The sequence below is a fragment of the Meles meles genome, chromosome 17 (assembly GCF_922984935.1).
Source record: "Meles meles chromosome 17, mMelMel3.1 paternal haplotype, whole genome shotgun sequence".
NCBI classification, from domain to species: Eukaryota; Metazoa; Chordata; class Mammalia; order Carnivora; family Mustelidae; genus Meles; species Meles meles.
In genome coordinates this window covers 64,387,420-64,400,131 of record NC_060082.1, presented here as the reverse complement: position 1 = coordinate 64,400,131, position 12,712 = coordinate 64,387,420, and the positions used below count along the sequence as shown (strand labels likewise).

Genomic DNA, 12,712 nt, shown 5'->3' with positions numbered 1-12,712 from the left:
CTCTCTCTCTCTCTGCCTGCCTCTCTGCCTACTTGTAATCTCTATCTGTCAAATAAATAAATCTTTAAAAAAAAAAAAAAACCTTTAATAAAGGATTTAACTAATTTTGTCCAATTTAGCACATTAATAAAACAAATGATTTTGTAGTTTAATTTTTGCTTAGCTAATCATCTTGAAACATTCAACATTAGAGAGAATATGCTCATTTAAAAATTTTAGTGGATTACACTGAAAGTTAGTATGGAGATAGAAGTTAAGAGGTAGAAATTTCTTTCTTAAATATACAAAACTTCCAGCCATAGGGTCTTATTCACTTCAATATCTCCAGTTTCTTAACAAAGATCTCAACAAGTATTTTTGAAGAATGGAAGAGAGAAAAGTAGATTGAAATCTGAGGCTTTTAAGATCAAATGTCTTTTAAGAGACTAAACTCATTAGGGATCCCAGCAGAGAGAATTATTTCATAACATACTCAGAAGACTAAAATTATGCACAGATGATCCAGCGAGGGTTTTCAGAGTGTGAGCCCTACACCAGCACCATCCGTAACATCAGATAACTTTTCAGAAATGCAAACTCTGAATCAGAAACTCTGGGGTGGAGGGGTGGGGGGCTGCTAAGCATTCTATCTTAATAAGCCCAGTTTGGGAAACCATTGAGGGGGAGGGCACAAAGTCGGTCCCTAGACTTTATAGATCCACCGGGTGTTTAAAATGGCAAGTAATAAGCAGATATATAAGCCTTGGTCAAAAAAAAAAAAAAAAAATGCAAGCATTTTGCTCCCAGAATTCGACATTCACCTGGCAACTTCACACCATGTAAGTTAGCGGCGGATTCCATCTAGGCATCTGAGTTGAATTATATGGTTACTTGCCCAACAAATAGATCTGAACAGGAAGTTTGCTCTAGAACAAAGCGGGAATAAATTGAGTTAACCTATGAATTCCTTGAGGGTAGAGACAGATACTGTTCGTTATTGGATCCCCATTTTCCACAAAGGTGCTTGTCATGTAGAAGGTACTCCGTACCTAACTGTAGAATGAATGTGTATTACACACATGGGGAAACCTGACCCAGGAGGTTCTCCCACATGGTCCAAATGGGAAGTTGATGATATTAACCTGGGCTTGAGTCATAGTTCCAGCCCTTGTAACTAGTGACCTTACACTAATTGCTTAGTCTAGGCTTTATTGCCCTTTTAGTACAACAGATAATAGTCTCTAACCCATAGAGTTATTCTGATGATTAAAAGAGAAAATACCTATAAAGTACATAGCAGGGTGCCTGCAATATAAGAAGTTTCAATTAATGTTAGCCCTTTTGGTAATTTTTAAATTATTTTTATTGTTATTTCAGTAACGCTACTATGGAGGAGCCAATGGTTAGGGATAAGACCCCTGTCTTATTCAATTTACATTATAAGGACTTCAGTCTACCCCATCTGGCAACCTGTTCTCCCTGGAAAGAAGCATAGGAATTTTCCTTTATTGAAGTTCTTTCTAGGAGGTGGAGAATTACAACCAGAGAATAAGACAAATGCCCTATTATTGTATGACTCTTGAATTTTAGGCAGGTTTCAGTTAGCTAAACAAGGTCAAAGGTTTAATGTTTATAGATGCATCTGTCAAAGTAAAGATTTGGCCACTTTTGTAATAAATCCAGTTCTTAGCTCTGATGATAGGAAAGAAAAATATGAAAGGGTAGAGGGAGGGATGGAGGAAGATAAGAAATAAAAATCTCCCTGAAATCCTGTCTTAAAGGATAATGAATCCAGTTCCTAATTATCATGTTGGAGGAATGCTGGCCTCAGATTCTAACAGCTTAATTATGGATCTCTTGATATATCTTCATACAAATCGAATCAGAAATTTGAAGCTCAGACTGTTGAAATCATTAAAACACAGTATTGTTTACTGAAATTAAATATAGGTAATTACTTAAGGAGCCCTTCCAGAATGGAACTTTCCATTTTTCTCCTCCTTTGGGATAATTATCTATGTAATACTTAGCACTAAATGGTTAAATACAAGAGGGCACCCTGAGTTGAGTTGAAAGAATGATTACTTGTCTCACATGGAAAGTATCTCAACTTCTATATTTCTGTGGATTGTAAGATGACCTGGATTCCAATCAGGAAACATCTCTTCCCACCAGGTAGCTTGTGTGCTCCATCACTGTGAGCAGACCAGCAATGAACACAGAGAGAAAGCAGCCACTCAGGCACCAGGAGGAGCCCTAATCAGATCAAGACCAAGAGAGACGTCCCCAGTTTAACAAGGAACCACAGCAGGCACTTCATGGAACACTTTGGTAGTACCCAAGCTTCACTGAAATTTTTCATAGAAGTTCTACTTAAAATGTATTTTAGAAGTTGCAGATGAAATGGGTACCACCTCACTTCCAGTAAGATAAGTTTCAGAACTTCCTAGGAATCATTCAAGCCTTTTTTCCATGCCTTAACTACGCGCAACTTTGAGACTCCCGTCCCCTGCACCTCCTTGCTTTTGAAAATATGTTCAAGTTTTTTCCCTTGTACCTGCTCATTCTGTCATGCCAGGTTTGTTTGTTTCTTCGTTTTTGTTTGTTGTTATTGTTTTACCAACCCTTCAATTGAGTGTCTTGCTGTTTCCCTGCTCATTTGGACCTAATATTTCCTACCTCTTCTCACAGCCAGATCTTCCTCAGTTCTCAGCTATCAGACCTTTTTTCAGTTGAAGTCCTGCACGTATATACCAGTTATAGCCATTCGAAACACAAAACTCAGCCCAAAGACCTCTACTTGTCCAAGAGAGAGGTCAAGAGCCAGGATCCTGAAACATGAGTAAACAAATTCACTTAGAAAGGATGGAATAAGAAACGCACATGCTAAAGAGGATCAGCAGAAGCCAGAAGAAGAGGGATCCATACCAGACCAGCGACTGCCCTTCACCATGCTGGCAAAGGGTTCTCAGAGGATACATAGGAGGAGGAGTATTCAGAAATTTAAGTTGAGCCTTGGAGGGGGGAATAGTGAGGAGGACATGGGTCCTGCAGTTTGGTCTTACTAGCACAAACAGAAACTGACGCAAAAACATCAGGACCTCGAGGTTGCTTCACGTCTGATTCTTGCCTGCGGAGAGCTGAGCTATAGGTAAAGGGGATGAAGCCAAGATAAATCCGCTTCTGGTTTTGCGCTGGACCTGTCCTAGGAAGATAACTAGACAAGTTCCTTTGGCATTATGGAGTTCTCCTGCTTCAGCCGAATCAAGCACATAAACTAAAGTGAGCTGTTTCCTTGAAAGCTTCCGTATTATTCTGTCTTTTTAGTCATGGCTAAACCTCAGTTGTAGGAGGAAGCGGATGCAGTAGCCAGCAGACAGGTAGGCCGTCACTGGTCTCATCTTCCCAGCTGTTCTGAAAGGCATCCCAGAGTGACAGTTACAAAACTGAGGACTTGGAGGTTTTAGGTCTAGTACTGAGTTTAAGGTTATGTTTGGATGACTTTCTTCATAAGGCCTTAATCTCTTCCATGTTCTATTAATGAATCAAGTTCTATGGCACCGGGATGGCTCAGTCAGTTGGACTTCTGCCTTTGGCTCAGGTCATGATCCCAGAGTCCCAGGATCGAGCCCTACATCAGGCTTCCTGCTCAGGAAGAATCTGCTTCTCCCTCTCTCTCTGCCCCTCCCCCTGCTTCTTCTCTCTCTCTCTCTCTCAAATAAATAAATAAAACCTTTTAAAAATATGCTAAAAAGAGAATGGAGTTCTAGGTAGAGCAATTTTTAAAAATGAATGTAATGCAAAGGCAACTCTAAAACCAAGAATGATAAGTGCAGGAAAATCATTAACATTCAAATTCTTCTCATGAGGCCATGTACCTGGATATAGATTTCTACCTTATTTCTCATGAACAAGATCCAGGGTCCTAGAGGAGTAGGAATTATGGGACAAACCTAGAATATCTGGGTTTATTAAATGCAATTTAGAAGCATCTTTTGAACAGAGACTAAAAGAAAGTATTCAAGAAGAAAATTAGATTGATAAAATTAAAATATAAAAGAGATCAAAAGAGGAATTGCCAGCAACAAAATGGAGCCACAGAAAATGTAAACATAAAACATAAAAGAAGAAAATACATGGAGCTCAGAAGAAAATGGGTTTGATGAGCACATCTTTCCACTTGGCTGCACACTAGAATGACCTGAGAAAGTTTTTAAAGCACGAATGCCTAGGTCCACCTCCAGAAATTCTGATTAATTGGCTTGAGGAGAGATTGGGAAAGGAAGTAAGACTAGCATTTCTCCTTTCCAAGCAACTCATGTGGTCATGTCTGACCGGTGGTACTAATTACAGTGGGTTGAACCTTGATACTCACGTCCACACCAGGATACTTGTAACAAGGATTTAAAAAAGAGATAAAACTACAGTGTCTTCGTGCTTTTTATAGCCCACGTGTTATATATATGCTTTTTTTTGCAATTTGTTGATTACTATAATGCTCCTCAAATTCTTAAACAGACTTTGGCAGTATGATGATGGAAAATTTAGTTATATGAGGAAACAAACGTCAGTTTACAATAGAAATCCTACTTTATGGGAATGTTACTGCTCACCTCTAGGGGGAGCTCAAGGCTCCTCCTCCCCACCTCCCTTCTTTCTCCATCCCAGGGAGAATTGCTTGTGTTTAAGTTTAGGATTTTACTGGTTCTTTGATATGAGATGGCACCATATTGCCAAGTTAATACTGGTATAATGTGGCTGTGGATTCTCTTCTTTGGAAAGTGAGGGGGGAAAGAGTTGATCTGTGCTGGCGTTTTTCTAGGGGAGACAGAAATAATTTCCACTGTTGGCTAAACAGGCAAAAAAGGAGTCCTTCATGGGGTCCGTTGAAACCTCTTATAGTTCTGCACTAGGCTTAGCACCTAATCTAATATTTCTTTGCCTTGTCTTGCTTCACCTTCGTCATCTGTCAGGTTTTATCTGCTCCCCCTCCTCATCCTCACAATGAGTGAGGAGGGATGGTGTAGGTAGTGCTTGGATAGTGTCTTAATAAAATATCACTTAACAACATCACTATTCTTATTTGGGTATTATTTTTTTAATAGAAGAAATTGGAAAGATCTGATAGTTGTTGCAACTCAGACTTGAAAAGGATAAGGGAAGTTAAGTCAAAAATATCAAGGCTGAGCTTCTTCGTTTAAAAAAAACAGAGAAATAATAGTGCCTGACTTTGTCTTGTCTATCAGCATATCTATGAAGACTGGAAGAATCGCACAGAGAAATACTATCATAATATTTAATAAAAGATTTACCAGGTGCTGAGCAAAACTGCAAACAGCAGCCTTCTCCCTGTGATCTCACATGGCAGAGGGAGAGAGCACTATGCGTCTCTTCTCTTCGCGTAAGGGCATCAATCCCATCATAAGGGCTCCTTGCTCATGAGTTCATCCAAACTAATTGTCTTCCAAAGGCCCCATCTTGAAATACCAGCCCACTGGGAGTTAGAGCTTCAACACACGAATTTTAGGGGAACACAATTCTGTCCGTAGCAACCATAGAAGAGAGACAGTCAAATTGAGAAACTTTCATAACCTGTTTTAAATCTGGACCTCGGAAACAAGAATAAACTTGGATAGACTGAAGGTAAGACAAAGCCGCACACTCACCTGAGGGAGCTCCTGGGTGCTCCCCATAGGTAGGTCTGTGGTTAGAAATGGAGGAATGGCTCGACCACCCACTTCAAAGCGTCTTCCCTGGTAGATAAGAAAAGTCGTTTTTTTGTAGTGTTGTAAGTCATGCTTCTAAGGTAGAAGGACAGGAGGGTAATGCAGTAAGAGGTGGAAACTTCATCCTGTCTTCATTCATGAGACTCCAAATGCTGCATGGTAGAGATTCTGATGTTAATCTAGTCCCTCATGATTGACTTCCATTTTCTGCAAAATTGTGGTTTTAGACATACAGCATCTACACTGAGAAGAATACCTTTAGGTAATACTTTATTAATATTCTTAAGCAGAATTAATTTGGGGCAGGGGGGGATTGCAACGACTTCTGACATTAACTACCTAGAGTTGGACCAAACTTCACAGGCGAAGGCCATGGTCACTCACAAGACTGCCCTCATTTCAACAGCAGCGGCAAGTGCAGAGGTCCCCAGGTCACCCTCACCTCTGACCAACTATAAATTTGAGGGTCCTCTCGAATTTATATCCACTCAGGTTCACTAAGTCGCAAGAACAGTTCAAAGAACTCAGAAAACCACTATATTTTTTAATTAAAGTATTATTTCAGCAAAAGGACACAAATCATGAAGTGAGGTCTGGGAGGGTTCCCTGCTCCACTCTTCCTTGTGCTTTCCCTGGGGAGCCAAGTTACATCACCCTCCTGGCACGTCAACAGAATACTCGATAACAGAACAACGCCAGCTAGAGAGGCACACTCAAACTTTGGTGTCCAAAACTTTATGGGGATTTCGTTACATAGTTATCACTGTCAGAATCATTGTCTGAGCTCAATTTCCAGCCCCACCTTCCCTCTCTAGAGATCTATCACTGCGGCCCAAAGCCCCAAACCTCTAGTCACAGGGTTGCTCCTTCCGGCATAGCCCGCCTCTCCTCTTGAGTCATCGGTCAACACAAACTATCAGGGACCCACCCTGAGTCAGCCAGGACTGACCATAAACAGCAAAGATACTTATCAGGAAATTCCAGGAGTTCTGAGGCGGTGTCCCAGGAACCAGAGATAAAAGTCAGCCCAATTCTTTATTATACAAGCTACCCCGGTCCTCTGGTTATGGTTCTTCCCATATGCCTAACATCTGGAGTAGCCAGTGTGGGGTAGGTACAGGAGGCTTTTGACCCAACGTCCCAGTACTTCTGACCAATATCAGTATTATCTCACCAACAATGCAGTGTTCCACCCTAAGTGTGATACATGGAATCTGAAAATAAGGATAAAAAGATACTGGCATATTACTGGAGTCCCACTAAGCAGTTATGCAACAGAACCAATGGGAATTCACTTCGTGGTGAGTCACAGACACACCAGGTGGAGTAGCTGCACAAAGCAAACTTTATTTGCAGCAAGTAAGGAGATCACAGGAATAACTTCCAAAGCCAGGACTCCCTGAGCAAGGGTGGATGGGTTCCTTTTATTGAGGGTCAGGATGAGTATTCAGGGAAGCTATAGTATATAAAGGCTGGCATTAGGCAGTGCATGTGCCTTAAGGAAACACGCCTATATACGTTGCATGTTATATAAATGAGGCTTGTGCACATTTTAGCATTTGGGTGTTACAAGGAGGTAAATGTAGTTGCTGGTCATTCTAGAGGTCACTCCTGCACAGTCATGAGTCAGAGGTTTAACTCAAACTGGTCTGGGTGGTCTGGGTCAGTGGGAGCTCTGGTCAAGATGGTTGCTATCACCAGGGGGTGGTTTTGGTTTCCATTTACATGAGTTAAGAGATGAGCTAAAAAGAAGAGCTTAAGGAAAATGTGGAACAGAAGTCAGTGAGTGCAGCAGGTGGGCACTCAAGGTCAGGTCTTGGGGTCTAGCTGTGACAATGAGCAATTAGCCCATTTACCATTATATCATATAACCAAAATGTCTCTCTGGGCAAGATTCAAGTTTGCTGGCTTTCATGTGATCAACTCATTTTCAAAAAAGAGAAGTTATGGGGCCCCTGGGTGGCTCAGTTGGTTAGGCAACTGCCTTCAGCTCAGGTCACGATCCTAGGGTCCCAGGATCTAGTCCCACATCGGGCTCCCTGCTTGGCAGGGGGTCTGCTTCTCCATCCCACCTCTCCCCTCTCATGCTCTCTCCTCTCATTCTATCTCTCAAAAAAATAAAGAAAATCTTTTTTAAAAAAATAGAAGTTGTCTCAGAAATATACGTCATCACCGTTTTAGGCATCTGGTAAACTGAGCTAAAGGACAATATAATCACTTGCTCTGAGCCTCTTTCCAGATGTTAATGTGATACACTGGAATTCCCTGATTGGGTAACCCATTCATTCTTTTTTCCCTCAGCTATTATCTCTCTCCTCCGTTTGTACCCGAAATGTTTGACATTTGGAAAGGATGTTCGTTGCAGCTGCGGAGCCCGTCTAGATTGCCAGATAAACTCACTCAGCAAGCGCCGCCCGCCGTCGGCGCCCATCCAGACGAGGTGTGATTAAAGACGTAGGGAGTGCCCGGGCTACCCCTACCGCTAGGAAGTACAGCTGCATTCACTGTCAAGGTCAGTTTTGCCAGATGTGGTTAAGGCACAGTCCAACCCATCAAGCCCTTAAGAATTCTGACCCAAAGGGGTAAAGGTACAGTTACAGTTTCCGGTTTAAAAACCACCCGTTTCCAGTACTTGCAGCGGCGTCCCTCATCCTAGGACCACCGCATTAGTAAGAAAAAGAAAATATGGGATGATGTGGGGAAGAAAGAAAAAATATAGTCATTGTCATACCATGATCCTCCCCCCCTCCTTTCCCCCAGATACACCAGGAAAGCAGAGGAATTTATGTAGCGGGGACCCTCCCGCAGCTTCCTTCATGTGGAATGTGACCGCACACTCGTGAAAGCACGTGAGCCAGCCCTCATGTTTGTATCTCCTCCCGCTGGTTTTCGACAACCAGGGCTCCAGCCACCCTACCCAATTCTCTCTTTTTTTAAAATAAAATCTTTTTTTTAAAAGATGTTTTATTGATTAATTTGACAGAGATCACAAGTAGGCAGAGAGAGAGGAGGAAGCAGGCTCCCCGCTGAGTAGAGAGCCCGATGCGGGGCTCGATCCCAGGACCCTGAGATCATGACCTGAGCCAAAGGCAGAGGCTTTAACCCACTGAGCCACCCAGGCGCCCCCCCCAATTCTCTTTGAAATTGCTCATCTGAAGAAGATATCTCCTCTGCCTGTGGTTAGACAATATGGACTCTAAAATATGTTCCTTAGTCTGAAGAATTGTGATTCAGTGATGCATGTTGTTGCAGCGGTTTCTGTTCTGGCCCTATTATACTATTTCTAGCATTTACATGTATCACCAAGAAGGCAAAGCCTCGTCCGAAGCGTCTATTCCTTTCTGGACCATTTGCGGCCTTCTGGGGCTACTAGCATTGGTCCGACTTGCCAACTATGTGCGGGGCCTTCCCCCAGGGAATCTGCCTCACAGCCATCTGCAATCTCTGCCTCTCTCTTTGGCAGACAGAATAGTTCCAACAGAGAGAGCAGAGCCCAAAAGGGTTCTGTAGTAAGACAGAACTTGTTTGTACAGCAACATGCTGCCGGGGGCCTGCAAGGCAGCACCTGCGAGCAGGGCTCCTCTTTCCCGAAGGGTTATTTTTGAAAACACTTTAAAAGCTGTCAGACTCTATCACCGCTTGGATAGTACCCTGGAAACAGCTACCAACTGACCAACAAGTAGCTGTTTGGTTTACGGAGGGCAGTTCCACAGCAAGTGATGAGCACTAAGTTTGAGAGGCCACCGCCTGATGGAAGAAGGTAAAATACTGATCAGCTTGTCACAAATGGCAAGTGCTGATTCCTGCTCCACATACCAGCAGATCCATCCAATGATGGAAACAAAATATCTGCTGGTTTGTATACGGAATAGTAATTGCTCATCCACACTGCAAGACACTGATCTAATTAGAAGGATTATTATTATCTGTCAGAGTTACCAATGGAACAGAATGGAATTTCCAGAAATATATCTAAGAATCTGATGTCTCTGGGGCACCTGGGTGGCTCAGTTGGTTAAGCATCTGCCTTGGGCTTAGGTCATGATCCCAGAGTCCAGGATCAAGCCCCACATCAGGCTCCTTGCTCACCAAGAAGTTTGCTTCTCCCTCTCCCCCTGCCCCTCCCCTTGCCCCTCCCCCTGCTTGGGCTCACTATCTCTGCCTCTGTTGGATAAATAAATCTTAAAAAAAAAAAAAAAAGAAAAAGAATTTAATATACCATAAAAGTGGCATTTCTAGTCATTCTAGATAAGTATTTGATAAATGTTATTGGGATAATAGTTAACCAATTGGGGAAAAATGTAGATCTTGATTAATCCTCTATCAACAGATAAAGATCTAAGTTATTCATATTAAGAATGTGAGAGATAAGCCATAATTTATTCAACTACTCCTTTGGTGAAGAATGAGTTTCCAAATTGGGGTCATTACAAATAATGCAATAAACATCTTTGGACTTTCATCCCCCTTATAAAATGGAGTTCTAAAAGTAGGAATGCAGAATTAAAATGTATATGGATGCTTCATATTACCAGACTACTTTCCCAAATTACAGTAATGACAGTGGGCAGAGTTCTAGGATGACCTCCTTCTCCTCACCGCGTACATGCGATAATCCCCAGTTCTCTGCGTGCTGTGAATTCCCTGATTATGTCAGCCTGGTGGCTGACAGCTAGCAAGGAAATGGGAGGGGCCTCCGTCCTGCAACTGCAAGGAAACCAATTCTGCCAGCAACTAGTGAGCTTGTTGCAGCCCCAGATAAGAACGGGGGCCCTGGCACACATTTTTATTTTAACCGTGTATGATTCTAAGCAGAGAACCCAGCACCGCCGTCCCTGGATTTCTGACCTCTGGACACCGTGAGCCGATGCGGTTGGTTGTTTTGAGCCCCCAGATGTGTCGTAATATCACACAGCAACAGAAAATTCATACAGTGAGGATCTGCCTTTCCAACAGCCATGCGCCAGGGACCTCTTTTTCTCACCTTACCAGCATCAAACGTGAACTATGCATATTGTTTAACTGAGTCAATCTGATAAGCTGACTCAAGGATAAGGAAAGGTTGTCTCATTTTTGATACATTTTCAGTAAAGACTCCCTTGATTTTGTATTTCTGGGAAAGACTGAGTACCTTGCCGTGTGTTTCTATTTGTTCAGATTTCCCCTTCTGTGAGTCCCCATTTCACGTACTTTGACCATTTTGTTCTTGAGTCATGTGTCCAGGTCTTGTCAAGGGCTTGAGCACATACTGAACTGACTTGTTGCACTTCCAAAATCTGTGGGGATGGAAACAATAACCCAAATGGTTTAGACATTGTGTACTCATGGCATGACAGGCAGCATGAGTTCCATGTTTGCATCTGCTCCCATTGTCCCCAGGGCCCACGTGCAGAGGGAAAGGACTTGTGTCCATGTCCCAGCTGAGGAACCCCAAGTTGAGTAAACTTCCAGTCTTTTAAAGAGCTGTAAGCAGTTCTGTCCAGACTTTGCTCCACAGAGAGATATCATCTTTGTTGTCCTGGGCTGGAAGCAAATCTGTTCTCCGCAACCCCCCCCCCCCCCGCCCCCGGGGAGAAAGACACCACTTCTAGTTTTGAATGAGGCTGTGCGCTCTACAATGCTAGAAAAGGCCGTCTGCAATGGACGCTGACACCAGTTGTGTAAAAACACCATGGAGAATTGCCTCCAAACACATCTACCTTTTGTCTGCACACTTCTCTGAGTAGAACATTCTGTCGGGCACTCCAACCTGACTGATGAGATAAGACCACATCCATCCATTCAATGTGTAAACACGTGCAGCTCTCTTATGACCAGTGTTTTCTGGGAGAGAAGAAAGAATTACACACAAGAGTTATAATCCCAAGGGCACCCATTGTATCCCTGAAAAAAAATGTATTTTCAATTGTTGAAAAAAAAAGTGTTTTTGATTCTTGGAGACCCTCCTCTCCCAGTAACACAGCACATCAGTTATAATAGCTAACACTTATATGACACATTTCTAAGACCTTTACATACGTATACATTTTTGATGGCTACATAATATTCCATGGTGTGTGTGCGTGTGTGTATCACATCTTCTTTATCCATTCATCTGTCAATGGACAACTGGACTCTTTCCATAGTTTGGCTATTGTGGACATTTCTGCTATTAACATTGGGGTGCAGGTGCCCCTTTGAATCACTACCTTTGTATCTTTGAGGTAAATACCCAGTAGCACAATTGCTGGGTCGTAGGGCAGCTCTATTTTCAACTTTTTGAGGAACATCCACACTGTTTTCCAGAGTGGCGGCACCAACTTGCATTCCCACCAACAGTGTAAGAGGGTTACCCTTTCTCCATATCCTCACCAACACCTGTCATCAAACACTATTTCTCGATTTTAAATGAATTCTTTAAACATTTATAATAGATGTTTCCTTAACATGATAAAGAATATCAATTTCAAATCAACATCAACATTATACTGAGGAATGAAAAATTAAAGATAATTGTGTTAATCCCATGCCAAAGAGAAATGACAGAGGTCAGTGATAACTGTTTTATGTTAAAAAAAAAAATCCCAATATAGATTTACAGAGACTGATCCAAATCTACCCGTCTCTCTAACTCTGCTACACAGTGAGTGAAATTTTTCCCTAGGAAGACACCCTCTAAGCTACAGGCTCCAGATTTTCTCCCACCTGTCTTCGTTCTCCTCCTCTCCTTGCCTCTGCTACTAACACCTTCAAAATTTACACAGTTGTTCCCAACATCCCATGATCGGGAAAGATTCTTAAACACCAGTTCAGAACCCTGGAACTATGCTCAAGGGAACAGCACATAAAGGTGGAAATGAATGAAGCAGCAGAGGAGAAAAAGAGAAAAGAGAATCGGACCCTGCAGGGCACAGAAAAAAGCTGATGTCTATCTAGCCCAGCTGCATCCCTGGTTAGCTCCCATGACCATCGTTAATTTAGGACTCAACTTGGCACAGATTTCCTATTTTATATTCCAAATTTGCAAA

The 12,712-nt window shown here is 42.4% G+C and overlaps 1 long non-coding RNA gene across 1 annotated transcript; it reads right to left on the bottom strand.

Moving 5' to 3' along the window:
- Positions 1 to 814: 814 nt before the first annotated feature.
- LOC123928394 lies at positions 815 to 11,528 on the bottom strand. Its single transcript, XR_006815688.1, has 4 exons — positions 11,405 to 11,528; positions 10,837 to 10,981; positions 5,646 to 5,857; positions 815 to 905 (listed from the first exon to the last, which is right to left on the bottom strand). It is a non-coding gene; the product is annotated as an uncharacterized LOC123928394 (long non-coding RNA).
- Between the last annotated feature and the right edge of the window lie 1,184 nt (positions 11,529 to 12,712).